Source organism: Polyodon spathula, chromosome 19 (genome assembly GCF_017654505.1).
Source record: "Polyodon spathula isolate WHYD16114869_AA chromosome 19, ASM1765450v1, whole genome shotgun sequence".
Lineage (NCBI taxonomy): Eukaryota > Metazoa > Chordata > Actinopteri > Acipenseriformes > Polyodontidae > Polyodon > Polyodon spathula.
In genome coordinates, this window is record NC_054552.1 from 26,166,566 (window position 1) to 26,183,852 (window position 17,287).

Sequence of the window (17,287 nt, forward strand, 5' to 3'; positions counted from 1 at the left end):
ATGCTGCCCAACAGTACCCTGATGTTTTGTATTGAGGAATCCAGACTGCTAAAGTAACAGTATTGCGGCACTACTGTATCAAATTACAACAGACTGCACCATGAGTGAATACAAAATAAGAAGAGATTTTCATTTTTATTAAAACCTAAAACAATAAACTCTAGTTAAAATATCTTTATTGAAACTAAGTCACGCATAGACCCCAGTGACAGAATGGAATTTGATTGGGGAGCTTGGTGTTGCAGAAATGGCTGCCAACATATTTAGTAAGACCTATTGTAACATATTATTAAGTCAGACCCTTGAAAGTCAGTCAAACATTGATTAATCTCCTATATCAAAAAAAATTACAATTGCATGTAGCTTTCCTGGAGGTGATAATTAAACCTGGACTGTTTAAGGCATGAAATTAATTTGCACATCAGTGATGAGGAGATGCATCAAGGACAGTAAGAAGGTATTTACCTTTATTACTTTACTACATGCTTTTACTTCATCAAAAAGTGTATTTTGAATCCATTATAACAATGAAATTAAGATCTACCAATTATAACATGCGTCAAGATTTTAAAAAGTATTACTAATTACTATAACTATTAATTATTAATGAAACATCCAAGTATTTTTTTTTTTTCTGCAAGGGAAATGTGTGGGAATATTAATGCTTTCTAGCAAACAAAGAGGCTAATTTAATAGAGCTTACCATCTTTATAGCAACATCTCTGCTTACACACCATGCATCATATCTGGTATACAGGGGAAATCTGAAAATATGGTTTGGTAGTCATTCTCAGTTTTTGTGAGTAATGTTTTGTCCCCCAGTTTAGAATGCTCACTGTAGCAATCCCCACAACAGGTCAAGAGAACTGATGGTCAGTGGCTGTACTCTGTCAACTTGGCACAGCCAAGATGCAAACCTGAGCTCTCCTGACTGCACGACTCACCTTGCACACCACACACATGTGACTTAACTAAGTGAGCCCCTCAGGGACCTCTTATTCTCCTTCCAATATTGTTTATCTGAAAGTCCTGTTTGGTGGATTGCCACTGCAGTGGATACTTTATCCCTTGTCTATTCTTTGCACTCCTACAATGTAGTTCTTTCCTAATGCACTCTGTAAAAACATACAGTATATCTTTTGCTTCTCTCCATGCACTTATTTGCAGTAGCAGTGTTGCCCTCACAGCTTTCACTCAGAGCTGAATATGGATGAGTGCCCCAAAGGTTTCCTCAAAACTCTTGTATTCAAGCAAATTTAGATTTAAACATGCATTTTCAGCACTTTGAATGTAAATGTGATTTTTGCCTCTTAGAGCTGTATATCATATGTATTAAAGCGAGTTCTTAAGACAAAAGTTGTTAAGATGCTTACTGCCTTATATAATGAAAATTAATTCAGCTTTTCCAGATGTGATGTATATGTTTATTTTTCCAAAGTGTGAGGAGGATGTTGTGGTATACAGTAAATATTCTACTAGTGTGTTCTGTCTTAATCTTGAATAGATTTATGAATCTAGTCACGGTACATGACAAGGTTAATAATTTATGCTGTTTGACAGTTTTTCTAGACGAAAACTGTTTTCTGCAGTTAAATACACCCTGTTCTGTTCTGGGCTGATGATAACTAATTTAATGTCAGTTTGCTCTTCTGTGAGTGAGGCTTAAGAATAAAAAGATGCAATATGTTTGTCTTTCTGAACAAATAGTTCACAGTAAGTGCTAAATGTATCTTATATCTTAGCTGACTAGATTTTTTTTGTCATATGATATTGCATTTATCAGTCAAGCAATGATGGATAATTGTGGGTTTTTATTTTAAAATGTATTTTTAGGTTAGTTTAATTTGTTCTTTTAGTAGTATTTTATATTTTAAAAAGGTCTTAAATCACAGGTTGTACAGATTTATTTATTTGAATGCATTATTGATTGATGTTTTGTTTGAAACAATATATAAAACCTAATCAGATATCATGACAATAACTTTATAAAACTGAGAGAATAATAGGTTTAAATATATGCACGTCTTAGCAATGGTATTAAATAAGACTCTAATTTGTTTATTAAGTAATTCACATAGTGCCTGTCATCAACACTGGATTTCAAAGCACTGTATCACATTGACATGCCACTCTCAAAAAAGTAAGATTCCCATATATTTTACTAAATAATGAAAACAAATAAAATAAGCCTATTTAGAACTAAAAGGCTATTTGTCATTGAATAGTTATCAAGGCCCTCTTCTGAAGGAAGCAAAAACTGTCTAATCAATTGTGACCACATATAATTTGGATGGATCGCCACCCACCATAGAACCTAATTAACACATATTCTCCAGGAAGCATCACACACAGCACAGAAGCTCCTAAGAAGCTACCTATGTCTTTTATCTCATTTTTATTTTATTTTGCTTGTTGTTTATTTAGCACCCAGTTATGCCTTTAAAAGACTTGGTTGCGTGGCAGCGACACCTGCTGGCGGAGACGGGTCCTGGACCTGCTGTGAGTTTTATAATGGTCTCAATTAGTACACAGTAATTATTATATGTATTTGATTATTTAATTATTTGTAATTATAAATCAATCTAAAGCATTTATAATCGTTAATCATGCCTCTTAATAAAGATCCCTCTTTATGTACAGCTCAATGTATGTTGAAGAGTCTATGAAAATACAGTGGAAGTATTTGCTTGTTAAAAAAACAAACAGCTGTGTACATACCCAGTCCCATAAGAACAGCACATTAAAACTGTGCATTTGAATTTGAATAATGTCATGGACCTACTATGTATGTTACACTTTACAGTGTTAAACTGGCGGTTTTGCCAAATGATACACCATATTCTAACTGATAGAAATACAATCTAAACTGCTACCAACATCTCCGCTAGCAACTGGATATAAACCTCTATATTCTTCAAACACTCTGTTATTGTATATGGTTTGTTTTTTCCCCCTGCAGTCAGGATAAATAGGTTCTCCTGTAAAACTCGAGGTCTGGTTTGGAATAGCACCTCTAGTGCTGTGTTGTCTGTGTATTTAAGTTAGATTGATAGGTTACTTTGGTCTTTAAAATTTGAATCTTTTAAAATGGGGCTAATTCAATATTACTATACATCCTAAAGCTGTGGCTGTCAGCAAATTAACATGGTACTCACAGGAGAAGCCAGCTCTAATGTATTTTATGACAATCAGAAATTGAAGTTGACATAAAAACGACAGAGCGATGCATGTTCTGTAAAGTAAGCCAGTGTTTCCTGACTTTATTACAGTATATTGTAATGAAGCTTGACCTAGCTAACACTTGAGAAGTGTAAAATATTATTGCCTGTTGCTAATTTTTCCTTATCCTAATGGTGGGTATTATATGTTGTCTAAGTATGTTCAGCAGAGATTAATATCAGCTTTACAGTCATAAATGTTAGAGTAAAAGTAGCTAATAAATGTGCCAAGTGCAATAAAATTAGCCAGAGAGACTCTGGGCACTGTTTCCAGAGCTGATGCCTGATACAAACTGTTATTATTATGTCTCTGCTTGTAGGCATTTCGATAACATTTTAAAATAAAACAAATACAGTAATATTGTTATTGGGTGGTGAGACAACATAATGTCAGCTTTGAAATTATGTTATTTATATCTCTACACTACTGCAATCACTTACTACTGCAATTTACAAAGAACTCTATAGGTCTGCACAACTTGTATCCTATATATTTAGTGTTAAAGTTGCCTGTTTATATCTCCATCTGAAGTTAGTGAGTTAAAAAAAAGTATTTCTGTCAGTAGCTTGTAAAAAAAAAACACTTCTCTTGTTGATAAACAAAAAAGGCATTTCTCATGTCTGTCAATAAACTTGTGAGAGGGGTCCGAGTGAACAGGCCCTGCATTGAAAAGCTTGGCTTGAATGCTGTGGAGCACAATAGTAACAGTCTGGAAATATCACAACAAATGCAATGAATAAATATTCAAATTTAAAATGAACAATGGGCAAGGACATTCAAATAGGACTTGTATAGGAATGCCATTCTCCACACAGCATCGCTTGAAAAGCCTAGAGTCCATTTGAATTGGGAAATTCACCAAAGTTAAAGGCTTCATTGCCAAAAAAAATTAAAAAAATAAAAAAAATAAAAAATACAAGCATACCGGTAATGAATTTGTCAGAAATCTTTTTTAAGATGCAAAAATATTCTATTATGTGTGTGCTCTGGTGTCTGATAGCTTCAGAGACTTACTTTCTGGTCACTTTCTATATTTTGTGCAACTAGACTTTTGATCTGAAAAATGTCCGTTCAGGATGACAGTCTTTTCACAGTTCATATATATATATATATATATATATCTATATATATATATATATATATATATATATACATACATCTGTGTGTGTGTGTGTGTGCGTGTGTGTGAGTTAAAACTCAATTTTATCTTGAGCTCAACTTCATGTCATTTAATGAAATGGTCTTATATATAAAATAAAATACAGTTAACCCTGGGGCTCTTTTTAATAATTTTATAAACTTTTGACTCTCTTAAATGTTGAATAAAAATGTAGGCATAGATTTCACTCCACAAAGAAATCTTTCATTTATGTTAATTTATATAACAATTAAAATCCTAGTAAAATATTGGCTTCAGATTATTAAAAGCTTAGTTATTTTTAATAAGTGTGTGTATTCCAGCCTATTCAGTTCATAAAGATAAATCAGATTTTTATGGATTCCCTTTACATACATATTTAATTTATTAAAGTTAAAAATTTAGCACATAGAATGCTTTGTTATAACATATTTTATTGGATTGTTCTAAAAACTATTTTTGTTTAATTATAGTTAGGATCATTCATGTTGTAATAAATAATTAGTTGTGTTTCTTCTATTTAAACAAATAACATTTTAGGATCATTCATGTTGTAATAAATAAACTTCCCAGATATATATATATATATATATATATATATATATATATATATATATATATATATATATATATATATACACATATACATACACACACACACACACACGAACTCAAAAGGCTACAATATACTTGTGGCAGGCTGGCGAGTGGATAGAGGCCCAGAGACAGACTGCAGTTCAAAAAAATATACTTTTATTATAAATAGATACAAAAACAAAAAGGCACAAGGGCCAAAACAAAGGGATTGAAACACAAAAAGAAAGACAAAAAAGCAAAATGTACAAAATAAAGGTTTCCAGGCTGGGCAATGCCTTCACTGGATTTAGAAAATTGAAAAATCACAACCAACAAAACACCAACCCACTTCCTCAGCTCCCTCCTCCCAAATGAGAAGCAGAGGCCTCCTTTTATGTCAGGTGGCTGGGGGCTGATTGATCGTTAATTAACCTAATCAACTAATCAACCCCAGCCACCTGAACATAATAAACCCAGGCAGGTAGGGGAAATTAACCCCATCCCTGCCAATTTAAAAAGGGCAGAGCTTTGCTCTGCCACAATACTACATTTGTTCATTCTGTAATCAATGTGTAATGTAACCAACTATGTGAATCACTATCTTAATTTATTTATTTATTGTGCCAATCTTATAATTCCAGGCTATGCAGAGTTTAAATGAACAGAGTACTTTAAGTTAATATTACAGCGTCATATGATCCTAGACGATTCTAAAAATGCCACGCTATGATATTTTGAAAGGCTGCCATTAAGCCCTGTTATTTAGTGTGTTGTTTGGGGCAGCTGTCTTATTGCTAGATAGTTGTGGATGGGTGTCACGGGATCAGCTACTACTGTCGCAAGGTGGTGGGGGATGAAAGCTGACGGCTTGACAGGGGAGGGAGGGCTCAGGTTGGCAGGGGAATCCACGGTTCACCGCGCACCAGCGACCCCTGTGGCTTATAGGGCCATGCAGATCTGTGTTGTCCTCTGGCACTATAGGTCCAATGGCTTCGCTGTGGCTCTGCAGTGTGAAAAATGACGGATTGTCAGGAACACGTTTCTGAGGACGTGTGTTTCAGCCTCTGTTTCCTGAGTCGCCAGGGTGTTGCAGCATTCCAAACTGGAGTAAAAACCAAAAAGAAGTATTTTAAACTGTGTTCTTCAAAGGTTGTTTATGATTGTAGTGCTGATGAAAATTGCAGGACTGATCACAATGACAGCTCTGTAGAAAGAGATGGAGTCAGTCAGGCCAACATTATACAAGCTCCCTAGTCCTAAATAAAACACTGGCCCAGCGCATATTTATTGTAGTCATGGTAGAGACAGCTAATTGTGTAAGATTTGGATGAATTGTGTAGTGGGCTGTTATTTTAATTGTATTACTGCTGTGAAGAACCTATTCAATAATGAAGCCTCAAACAGTTACATCTGAAAAAAAATATCTAAGCAATCGGACACACCACACAATTATAGCTAAACGTTGTTCATTGGGGACATCAGTTTCAGCACACATCAACAACCAACAAATCTGTGTCATCAATGGACTGTGGGAAATGCAGTCCCACTACAGTTTTACAGGAAATTGACAGTTATAAATTGAACAATAAGTGAAAGGTGTACTGTACCAATTCCAGAATGTCATTTTGACAGTTTTGTTAGTTACAAAAAATTAAAACAAAATGTTTTTTAAAATGCATACATTCTACCACTATAAAAATGAATTAATAAACCTGCGGTAATGTAGAGTTAAATGTGTCCAGTTTACAAAAACATTGTTTTAGTCTCATTTCAAGGAAAACATGAAATTGACATGTTAGACTTTTTTTAAGTAAATGAAAAAAGGCAAATGCCTATCATATGCTATCTTAGGTTGTTCAAATCTCTTCCTCGTTTGATAAAGTGTTATCTCAAGTGCTTTAAATAAATCATTCCATTAATTAAAGTAATTCATTTACTAAGTAATTAGTTAAGTAAGTAATCGGATTATATTATTTTTTACCACACTTGGGTTGCCTTGAGATGAAACATGACAACTTTTGATTTTAAATTTGGAGAACTGCAGAGTTTCAGAATGTGAAATATAATAATTGCACTGAATTGCTTTAAAACAGATAACAAGGCATTTGGTTTTGTAGTACAGCTGAAGTGATTATTATTTTTTTTTTAAAAGAATAGTGTGCATATGTGAGTGCTGTGTGGTCTCCTTTCTTTAACCATGTGCTTTCTCATTCGGCCTAATTTGATCAACAATAAAATGTCTAATTAAAACATAACCATGTTACTTTGTTAATGCAGCAGACAGATTGACTCTGGGGAGTATTTCCTTTGCAGTTAATTATGCACGTCAATAGTCTTGGGCTGACGGTGAAAATGTGTAGCTATAAAATTGTTACATTCTACATCCTACAGAGCTGTATTTTTTTAAAACCTCTCAATCTGTAGTCTTTTCTTTTTTGACTGTGGGGATGTTTTGCCTTTAAAAAAAAAAAAAAAAAGCTCCTCAGCAAAAGTGCATTGACTATTGAATTGCGGTATTTTCAAGGTCTTGGGTAATATGGTTAAACCTTCCCCTATTACTGCCGCAGCACTAAAGAACAGAGATATCAAGAGCCTTTGACAGAAGTCAGGATTCCAAATAAAAGCCTGATTTACAAAAGGTGTAATTTTGGTTGCTATAGCTGCTAACCTGTTCAAACTCCATATCCAGGAAGGGTAAGATGGTCAAGTTGTTTAAATAGATTGCAGTCGTGGTCAGTGGTTATTTTGTTCATTTTCGGGTTCAAAGGTCTGAAATCATTATGACATCTAAAGAAACCCTTTGTTAAAAAATGTGATCCATTTGTCATGCAAATCTCTGACATGTATTTTGTAACACATAGAAGCTGTATTTCCCAGTTGCAAGGACAAGGCAGGTTTTGAAAAGTTGGCAGCAGGTGCTCAGTTGGCAGATGCTTCAATATCCAAGACTAATGCTGACAGTGTTATAGCGGGTGATTCTATTATTACACAACCTCTGTATCTTTTGTGATGTCTGTGATACCGAATCTGTATTTTAAACACATATGCATTCTCTGTGCGAATGGAATGTATAGACCATAGCCAGTGTATTGAAAGTAAGAACTAAAGTACATGACTTAATGTTATACAGTAGCTTGTCCAGCTGCCATGCAGTTGACCACTCAGAAAGAAAAATGGTACCATAATGAGATCAGCTCAGCTCCCGTTGGGCTGGTGACGTTTTGTCAATATTCTATTGGCATTCGAGTTAGGCAGAGAAACGAGCAGATTATTTAGTTGTTGGGAGTTAGTAAATGGATTGTTTGCTATGCTGTCTACCATCAATCAGTAAACAGTACAAACACAGGCTGTGGCTGTCTACTGTAATTTCTCTCAAAAGACTTGCCGGCGTCCTTTTAGATTAATCTTGGCATTGCTGCCTGCACTAATTTCTTTTCTTAGCTGTGTGTTGACTTTTTATGGGAGATAAATTCTGTTTCTGTGTTTAACAAGTTCTGTGAGCGGTTGTCAGCCGTTGTGGGAAGCTACAGTTTAGCTTGGATTTACACAGCGCACATTCCCCTTGGAAACACAGCAATCCCAGCAATCCTGTTGTCGACATGAAGGTTGTATTTCCTAAGGTTTTGTAAAAGCACACCATCTGCACCGTGACTGTCTTTAAGAGCGCTTTTCATTGCTTTATGCTATCAGTGTGTTATAATAATAATAATAATAATATATATAATGCTGAAAATAAATACAATTTCACATACCATCAAAGGTCTCTTTTTAACACTTATCATTGGAGTATTTTTTTTTCTTGTGTTGAACATTAATTTTATCAAGGCTTACATTACTTTTTTTTCTTATTTCATTTTTACATTCCCCTTACTCATGTGTGGTATTTGTAATCATTCTGTGTTCCTTTTTTAAAAAAAAAATATGCTGTTACCTGGCTTTGAACTTGCTTTGTCTGAAAAATTATAAGTTCCGAGACTGAACAGCCTTCCTAATTCCATTCAATTCATGTGACAATATGACCTTCCAACTCTGCAAGCCCCACTTACTCTCTGTCTGTATGAATATAGAGTAGATGGGGCTGGCAGAGTTGAAGTTCACATTGTAATATGATTTTAATGCAGTGATGCAGTCTGGTCAGTGCTGGCATTTAGGATTCTCCAGACAAGCTCAAAACCAGGTAAAGGCAGATTAAGCGAAAGATTTTAATAATTTGCTACTGGAGCAACAGAACCTGAAATTGAAATGAGAGTTAAACACTTTGTGTTCTGTGCAAACAAATGGAAATGAATAAGTCCCAATACTTCATTAAAATGATTTGGAAAGTTTTATATCTGTAAATAATGTATACAAATCGTTGACTTGCACTGAGTCACCATTTGAAACCCAGCAGTAAATGAAAATGAGACCTGAGCAATAACATTGATTGATTGAGTGAATAGATTGCATTGGCTTTTGCAGTTACCACAAGGCTTATGTCTTTAAGACAAATACCGTGTATACAGCGTTTGGACTGTGGTGGTAATGGAATATTTTTCAATTAATTCCCTTCCTTGTTCAAAAAAGAAAACTAGTTACAGCTGCATTAATAAATGCTTTAATTCACATTTTCTCTTTCACATTTTCTGGAGAAGGGCAGCAACAAAACTAAAGGATAACAAATTGTGGCTTGGTTCTTTTACATAGGTTCTGTTAAACCAGCCACCTTGAACAATAGGGTTTATTCAGTTCATCTGTTGAGTGGCGGATCTACACACTGATGTTGTTAAATAGACTCCAATGGCTTCAGCTTTCAAGCAATGGACCATATGACTAAATACAATTTGTAGTCATTTGGCCAAAAACCATGATTAAACCTTGCTTAATGTGTATTGGAAGATGCTTTTACAAAACGACTATGTTGTAAAGCTGTTTTGTCAAATAAATAGCACAAAACTAAAATAGGCAGCCCTTTCATACTCAGAGTGCAAGGCGCTGCCATAGCCTAAGTTGACACAACAGAATTTGATTATCAAGCTTTCCCTGGGTAAAAATGCTAAGCACTGATATGGTGAAGACTGTAAATGTGCTTTGCAGTTTGTTCGATTGGAGATCATAACCCATTTGGTAGTGTCATAGCTCCTCAGTGTGAAAGGTGTAGCACTGGCGCTTTGAGTTATTGCCAAGACTCTTCTATTGCTTTCCTGTGCAGTAAATGGTGCTTGAAAGGCAAACGAATAGCTGGGAGGGTCGAGAATATACAGGTTTTAAAGGGTTAATCCCTCATGCCAAACAGGCTGAGAGTTTAGGTATAGTAACGACACACTTGATCTGCCATTTGTAGGGGTTTCTGACAGAGTGAAAAATGACTGTCCTCGATGCAGATATGTTAAATAAAGACAAAGCAGCTGACATGCAGGTGCTGATGGAATCTTTTTATGAGCTAAAGTTCAATGAAACCGTTCTTTCAACATGACATCTATTACTGCTGGTGTGGTGCATCATTCTTGTCTGACGGATTGACCATAATATTTGCTTACATTATATTTAAATAACACCCTCAATTAATTATCTCTCTTGTAAAAAAACATTTTAAAAAAGTTACATAATTGGTTTTCTCTAATTTTCTGATGAAATATGAAACAAATATATGTTGATTGTAGCTGGGCAGAAGCCCTGCTAGTATGTGTTTGGGGGGATGTAAGGTTGTCAGGGGTAGGGTTAAATCTGTCCCTGCCAGCAATCACAGGTGTGGCCATTCCCGAATGGGACAGATTTAACCCGATCCCTGACAATCTTACATCCACACACACACACACACACACACACACACACACACACACATACACACACACACACTTTACATTGTAACACGTTTTGAAATGTGTGTGGCTTCTTCTGTAATTTTCTACTGATAAAATAACTCTACTAGAGTAAATAGTAATTCAGTAAGTGCCGAATCTATATGACAACCTGGGACCACAAGTTGTATAACATACAAGTTTGTCATTGAGAGCTTTCAATCTAACACACATTATGCATTACATAAGAGCTGCATTCATTTAAAACGAGACATCAGCCCACCTTCACACAATCCTCAGTAATTATTTTCAAATGCAAATGCTTTTTCAAGCTGTTTTGGGGTTGTGTGCATTTTAGTCTCAATCACATAGCATAGCAGTTAGATATTCTAACACTGTTAAAGGGCATGGTTGATATTTTGGGACCAGTCTCAAAGGTAGTTGAAATCTACAGTGCTAAGCAGCACAGATATAACCTGATAGACATTTGGGTCAAGCCCTTCAGAACTTACTCCCACTTGATCTCTGATTAGCCATTAAAGTGTTGGCTGCTGTTGATTTGGCCATGATTCAAGCTCAGATAGCAAGCAGAAAGATATATTAACAAGGCAATTCATTAATCCACTTTGCCATTTAACCAAATTCCCAAGAAGAAGAGAAAAAATGAAAGCAGGTCCTGTTGGATTAATATGATTGATAGCTTAAATTACACTAATACAGAAAATGCTTCAAAGGTTGGGCATGTCATGTATCATAAAGGGATTATGATAATTAAAAAAAGACATTTGCTTACATTTCAAGTAACATTAATGATGGCATGAAGGCAGGTCATCCTTATTTTATTGCATGAAAAAGTTAATATGTGATTTATCTCAGCTTGTTGGATTTTAGTCTTTTTTCATAGGCATTGGATTAACTCTTTCAGAAGAAGTAATTGTATCTTACCAGAGTAGGTGGGTTTGCCAGAACTGAAAGATCACATTGTCACATGATTTGAATGGAATGAATAAGGCTGTGCAGTGCCGGAATTTAGGATTCCCCTAGCCAGCTGATTTTGCAAAAAATGGCTCAGTATTGAAGAACCAGAACCCAGGAGCACTCAAAATGACGGCAAAACACAAAAGAGTAAGGAAATTAAAATCACATTTTAAATGACATAGGGCTGTATTCTGATTACAGCGCCAATGCCAGTACAAACACAACGTTGCCTGCCCCTGATTCTATGATGCATAAATGGAGAAAATATGCAAAAAAAATTAATAAATAAATAAATAAACACCGCACTGAAATGGTATTCTGAAGGCATGTCTTGCGCCACTAAAGATCGCCTGCCCCATAGCCACAGGTCGACATTAATTTCAGGTAGTGGCTATACAAGCAAAGTAGTCCTAAGTGACAACTGCTTAGTTGTCACTGTGTAGTAGGGGGTGGGGCAAAGTCAGTGTTGCATTGTTTTCAGCATTGGAGGTAAAATACCAAAAAAGCAAAGTATATTTGGGCCGAGGATCAGGTCAAGAAATTTCCCAAAAAAACTTTACATGCAGATGGAGGTAAATTGTTTTGCACATCTTGTAATGTGACTTTGGAGAAAATACGATTGATTGCTATTTAGCTTCAGAATCACATCCTAAATACTACAGAGGCTGCTAAACAGAACGTAAAACAAATAACAGCTTTCAGAAAACAAACCTGCAAGTCAGCGCGGACAAAAAGTATTCCTGTTGGTTGTATCCAAGTGAAATCAGTATTAAAGGTACGACCCAGCACAGCCACCTCGCTTCAAACAACCCTCTGCTTACTTTTTAAACAGTTAGAATTTTAGACCCAAATAGCATGTTTTCTTTCATTTGGCTTGGTACTGATAAAATTAATTCCTGGATGGGACAAACAACATGACAATGAACGTGCTGCATATATAGACTTTATTAAAGAATGCCAAATGCCCTTGAGAGGGTAACCGAGTTTTGGGACTGTTTCTAAGTGATTTCCACATTGGTATAACTGGGCAGAGCATTGCTTTACACTTCCAACCAATTCAGTGGATGCAGACTGTGCAGTCTCAATGTATGGGCAAGTCTTCACAACACAGAGACAGAGAATGTCTGCAACGGCTCCTAGAGGATGTTGCATGCTTGCCTTTAACAAACAACAGCACTCTACTTTAGTAAGGAAGCAAGTACCACTTTTTCCATGACCTACATGGAAAAATATGTAAACTCTCAGCGTTTTAAGCAGACTCCTAATAATCATGGATGATATGCTTGCTATTACTAGGAGTTCATCCATTGAAAGGAAGGGTATATCAGGTATGTAATATTAGTTTCATAATGCGTTATAAGAGAAACAACGTTGTTAGGCTAGATTGGTTTATGAAACAAAAAGTATGGTACACAAAGAAAATATTTTATGAATTTTAGTACAACTTGTGGACCTAATCAGCACTTCCAAGGCCAGAACAATGGGAGAGAAATCATAAACCAAACATTATGATACAGAACCAAAAAAAAAAAAAAAAAGATTCACCAACCTTCTCAGCATTGATTGGCTGGGCGCTGTCAGTGCACCACTAAACGCACTTGCGCTGAGTTTTTAATTTCATCAGAATCACACTTTTGAAGAAGCCACTCCTTGCGGGGCAGACGCGATTGACTTCAACCACTGCGTTTGCGATTACACTGATTTCGTCAGAGTAGGGCCCTTACTCTTTAAGACGATCAAAGAAAGTTACCGAATCTGCAAGAATTAGAACAGGACCTTAGCTAGTGGTTTACATATTCTTAAAGACAGATTCTATACCCAGCCAGGATAAGCCACAGCTACTGCAGATGGTATTTTAGAGTATTTTACGGTAGCAGGGAATCCACTAGGATTGCCTCAGCTACATGCATCTCCATCATCATTCTAACTGGTTCTGGGTTCTACCAGAGCAGCTGTATGACAGTAAATAGATGCTCAAGCCACTTGCCATGAGAATAAAGCAGGTTCTTCTAGACAGTCTATTAGATAAATAGATCATCACACAGGAAGAAATCAGTCAATAGTTTCTACTAAGTTATTTCTAACTTCTCCCTGATTTGATCAAGGATCAAAATAAGAAAATATTGAAAATACATTAAAAAGAAGTCTGAAACGGTTCCTATGACTGTCTCTTGTTAATTAAGTTGCTTCCACGATTGTTAGGACTCTGGAGTATAATTTGTCAGAGCAAAACATAGACTGGTCCAACTTAATACTCGCTTCAGGCTCGAGAGTTCCAACAGTCTTTGATCAACCTTTTTAGGTCAGTAACATTGCAAAACTCCAGTAGTTTTTTTAATACCATTTTTTGTAGTTTTTGTATCCACTGTAGTCAGAGTGAATAAACCCGAGCAGTAGACAATCTTAAATGTTTCTTTTACAAGTCTAATAATGAAATAGGTTGCTATTATAGCATATCAACAAAGTTTTGCTTATGTTGCTAACCTTTGATTACTATTTCTGCTGCTCTTTTACTGCTACGAGAGACAGCAGCCGACAGGTAGACTGTACACCGCTTTCACAGTATTCTTTAGGGGACGCCTCTTTTATCTGTATTTCTAGGGAGACAGAAGGTGAATAATACACACCTTAGTTTTTGTTTAAATTAGTTCCATGACAAGTTGAGGATTCTTTATTTTTTGATGTGACCTGCAGTTTAATACAGCACGTTTCACACAATGACTAATCTACATTGTATGGCTTTATATTACTGATAGGATACATATAATGGTATTATTATTATTATTATTATTATTATTATTATTATTATTATTATTATTATTAGTAGTAGTAGTAGTAGTAGTAGTAGTAGTAGTAGTAGTAGTAGTAAAGGAGAAGCAATCGCATGTTATCAATATAACTTGGTAAGATTGAATATCAATATAACATTATTTTTATTTGCATATAAAAACGTATCTGTTAAAAAAAAGAATAAAAATCCAACATTTGGGATCGTCATTGTCCCCTAAATTATCATCTTAATATTAACAGGTAAGCAAAAAATGGTTTCCTCATTTAAAACAACATTACAAGTGTATCAATTCTCAGAAAATAACTCTCCTGAATAAAACATATCACTGTTCATTCACTAAAACAAATCCAGGCAAACATTGTGTTGCAGAGCCTGAAAATGTATTTGGTCATGGCAATCAAAAGGAAGCACTGTGATTAATTCAACCCACTTATAAATATTATACCTAATAACAGTGTGTAGGTTGAGCTTTCTAATGATCTAATTAAAACAAAAAGAAATAGACTCTGTGAACTGTGGATTTGGTGCCTGGGAGGCAATAGGCAGATATCTTCAGTCTCCACCAAAAGCTAAATATTATATTCTTTGGCTTTGCCAGTCTCTTTAATTCCTGTCATGACCTTGACAAAGCTGTGACAGAGTCGTGCTTCCTTGGACAGTGCTAGTTGTGTCTACGTTGATTAACTCTTGATCTCATTTATTATCTCTGGAAATGGTCTCAAGGTCACAGGGCTGGAAATTTAATTACGCTGGCAGTATATTAAGTGGCACATTTAAAGATGCTGAATCGCAGTCATTCATTTTTTTTTGGGGGGGGGGGGCTCAGGTTTTTTTTTTTTCTTCACACTAGGGTGTTAGGACATCAATCACAGCCATTGAAGCTGACAGCTGTCTTTTAGCTGAAAACAGCATCATTATTCTTGTTTTATGACCATTTTTAAAAACACTATCGACCACTCTCTTTTTTTAATATATAATATATGCCTGCCTGTCTTATTGCACCATTCTTCACCTTTGTTGTAAAACATGATTTGAAGTTTCTACATGCCTTGGCCTCTAAATTGAAATAACAATCACCCTTCAGTACCATCTAGTGTTGAAACGTGAGCGAAGACTGAGAGCAATGTGCCCAGCGCAGAGGTCTTCACGGGTCCAAAGTAATCAACCCAACCCGACCACATACTGACAATTATTTACCCGACCCGACCTGATGTACAATCCTTGTTATTAGACCCGACTGTGGATCGCTTTTCCTTTCCCCAGCTTAGTATATGCACTGGCTAGATACAGTGTTAAAGCAGTGTTTTTTTTTCAGTCAACCTGGAAATCTGGCTGAACTACAGACAGTCCTTATTCCATCATGAACCTACACAGAGAACTGTAAAATTAAATATATAATATGTTTGTGTAAAAGATAAATGTATTATCTCAAAATCGAATGAACTGAAGTAGATTCTCGTAAATGCGTGATTTTATTACAAACTTAACACAAGAACATGGAATTGAGATGGAAAATTTATGTTTTGCAAAACCTGTTTCCCTTTGTCCACAATAACAACAAATGATTCCCACACTGCAGACTTGTATTTTTCTGTGAGCTTTTGTTAAGTTTTTCTTTCATGTCCTTATAAACAAATCCGTTACTCGGACTTTTAAGAATGATCTAAAGAACCCCCTTTGATATGGATCACATGTCTGCTGCTGTGCTCTCCAAGCCATGTCATGTGCTGCTGGGGAAGCTAATCTACGTGACACAAATTATAAACAATACTTTTTAGTACCAAGGTATTACTTAGTAAACAAAATCAGACCCGATCCGAAAAGCACTCGGTACGGGTCGGGTCTCGTGTCTCGTCTCGGGTCCGGGTAGACCCATGAAGATCTCTAGCCCAGTGGCCCAGAAATGCCAACCGTGACTCACAGATTCAGCCGGCTGCACCCACAGTACCACAACACTGGACATAATTAGTAAACACTAGACATTTACTTGGCACTTGCTGTTGACATTGGAACAGCTTTCAGTGGCTGAGCGAAAAGCATTTATCCCAGAAAGTGTTTCAACCACCCAGGCTCTTAGAAAGCTTGTCATGTTTAATGAACTCTTTGTCATTAAATATGTTGTAATTTGCTGCTTTAATAATAGGCCAGATATGGATCATATATATATTTAATATGGTGAGAATGCGTGACTGAGGTAAGCAGAATTCTTCTCATGAATATTGCCACCTTCCAAGCATTAGTACCAAGTCTGCCATATTTTGGACGCAGTAAAACAATCTAATTACCTTGGCTGTGCAGCATTCCTGCAGTGCATTGCATTGATTTAATTACTGGGGTCTAATAAACTGATCTGAACAGCAGCTGATCTGAATATCTCCACCATTCAAATCATACCCAAAAATAAAAATGAAATGTTGGATTTGATTTTTAGAAGCTTTTTCACTTTATTAACTATTGAATCAGTGTTACAACTGCCTTCGTTTAAATCAATCAAATAGATCATAGTGTGTCTAAAACCCAACTACAATTATAAATTTGACATACTTTATTTTATTTATTTTTTGAATGCCTAAAAACTATACAAATCCAATGACTGACAGAATAGACACAGAATGGAAGGAGAGTGATTTTGATTCAAATCCTTAGAATCCTACAGAGATTACAGAACACCCATTAATCCTGCTGGATACAAGAGACACTGAGCAACAGCATCAAAAACATGGAAACTTAGCATCAAAATTATATATAACCTGAATACATACTATATGAAATGACAAACCATGCTCATCGTAAATGACCTTTTCTGCA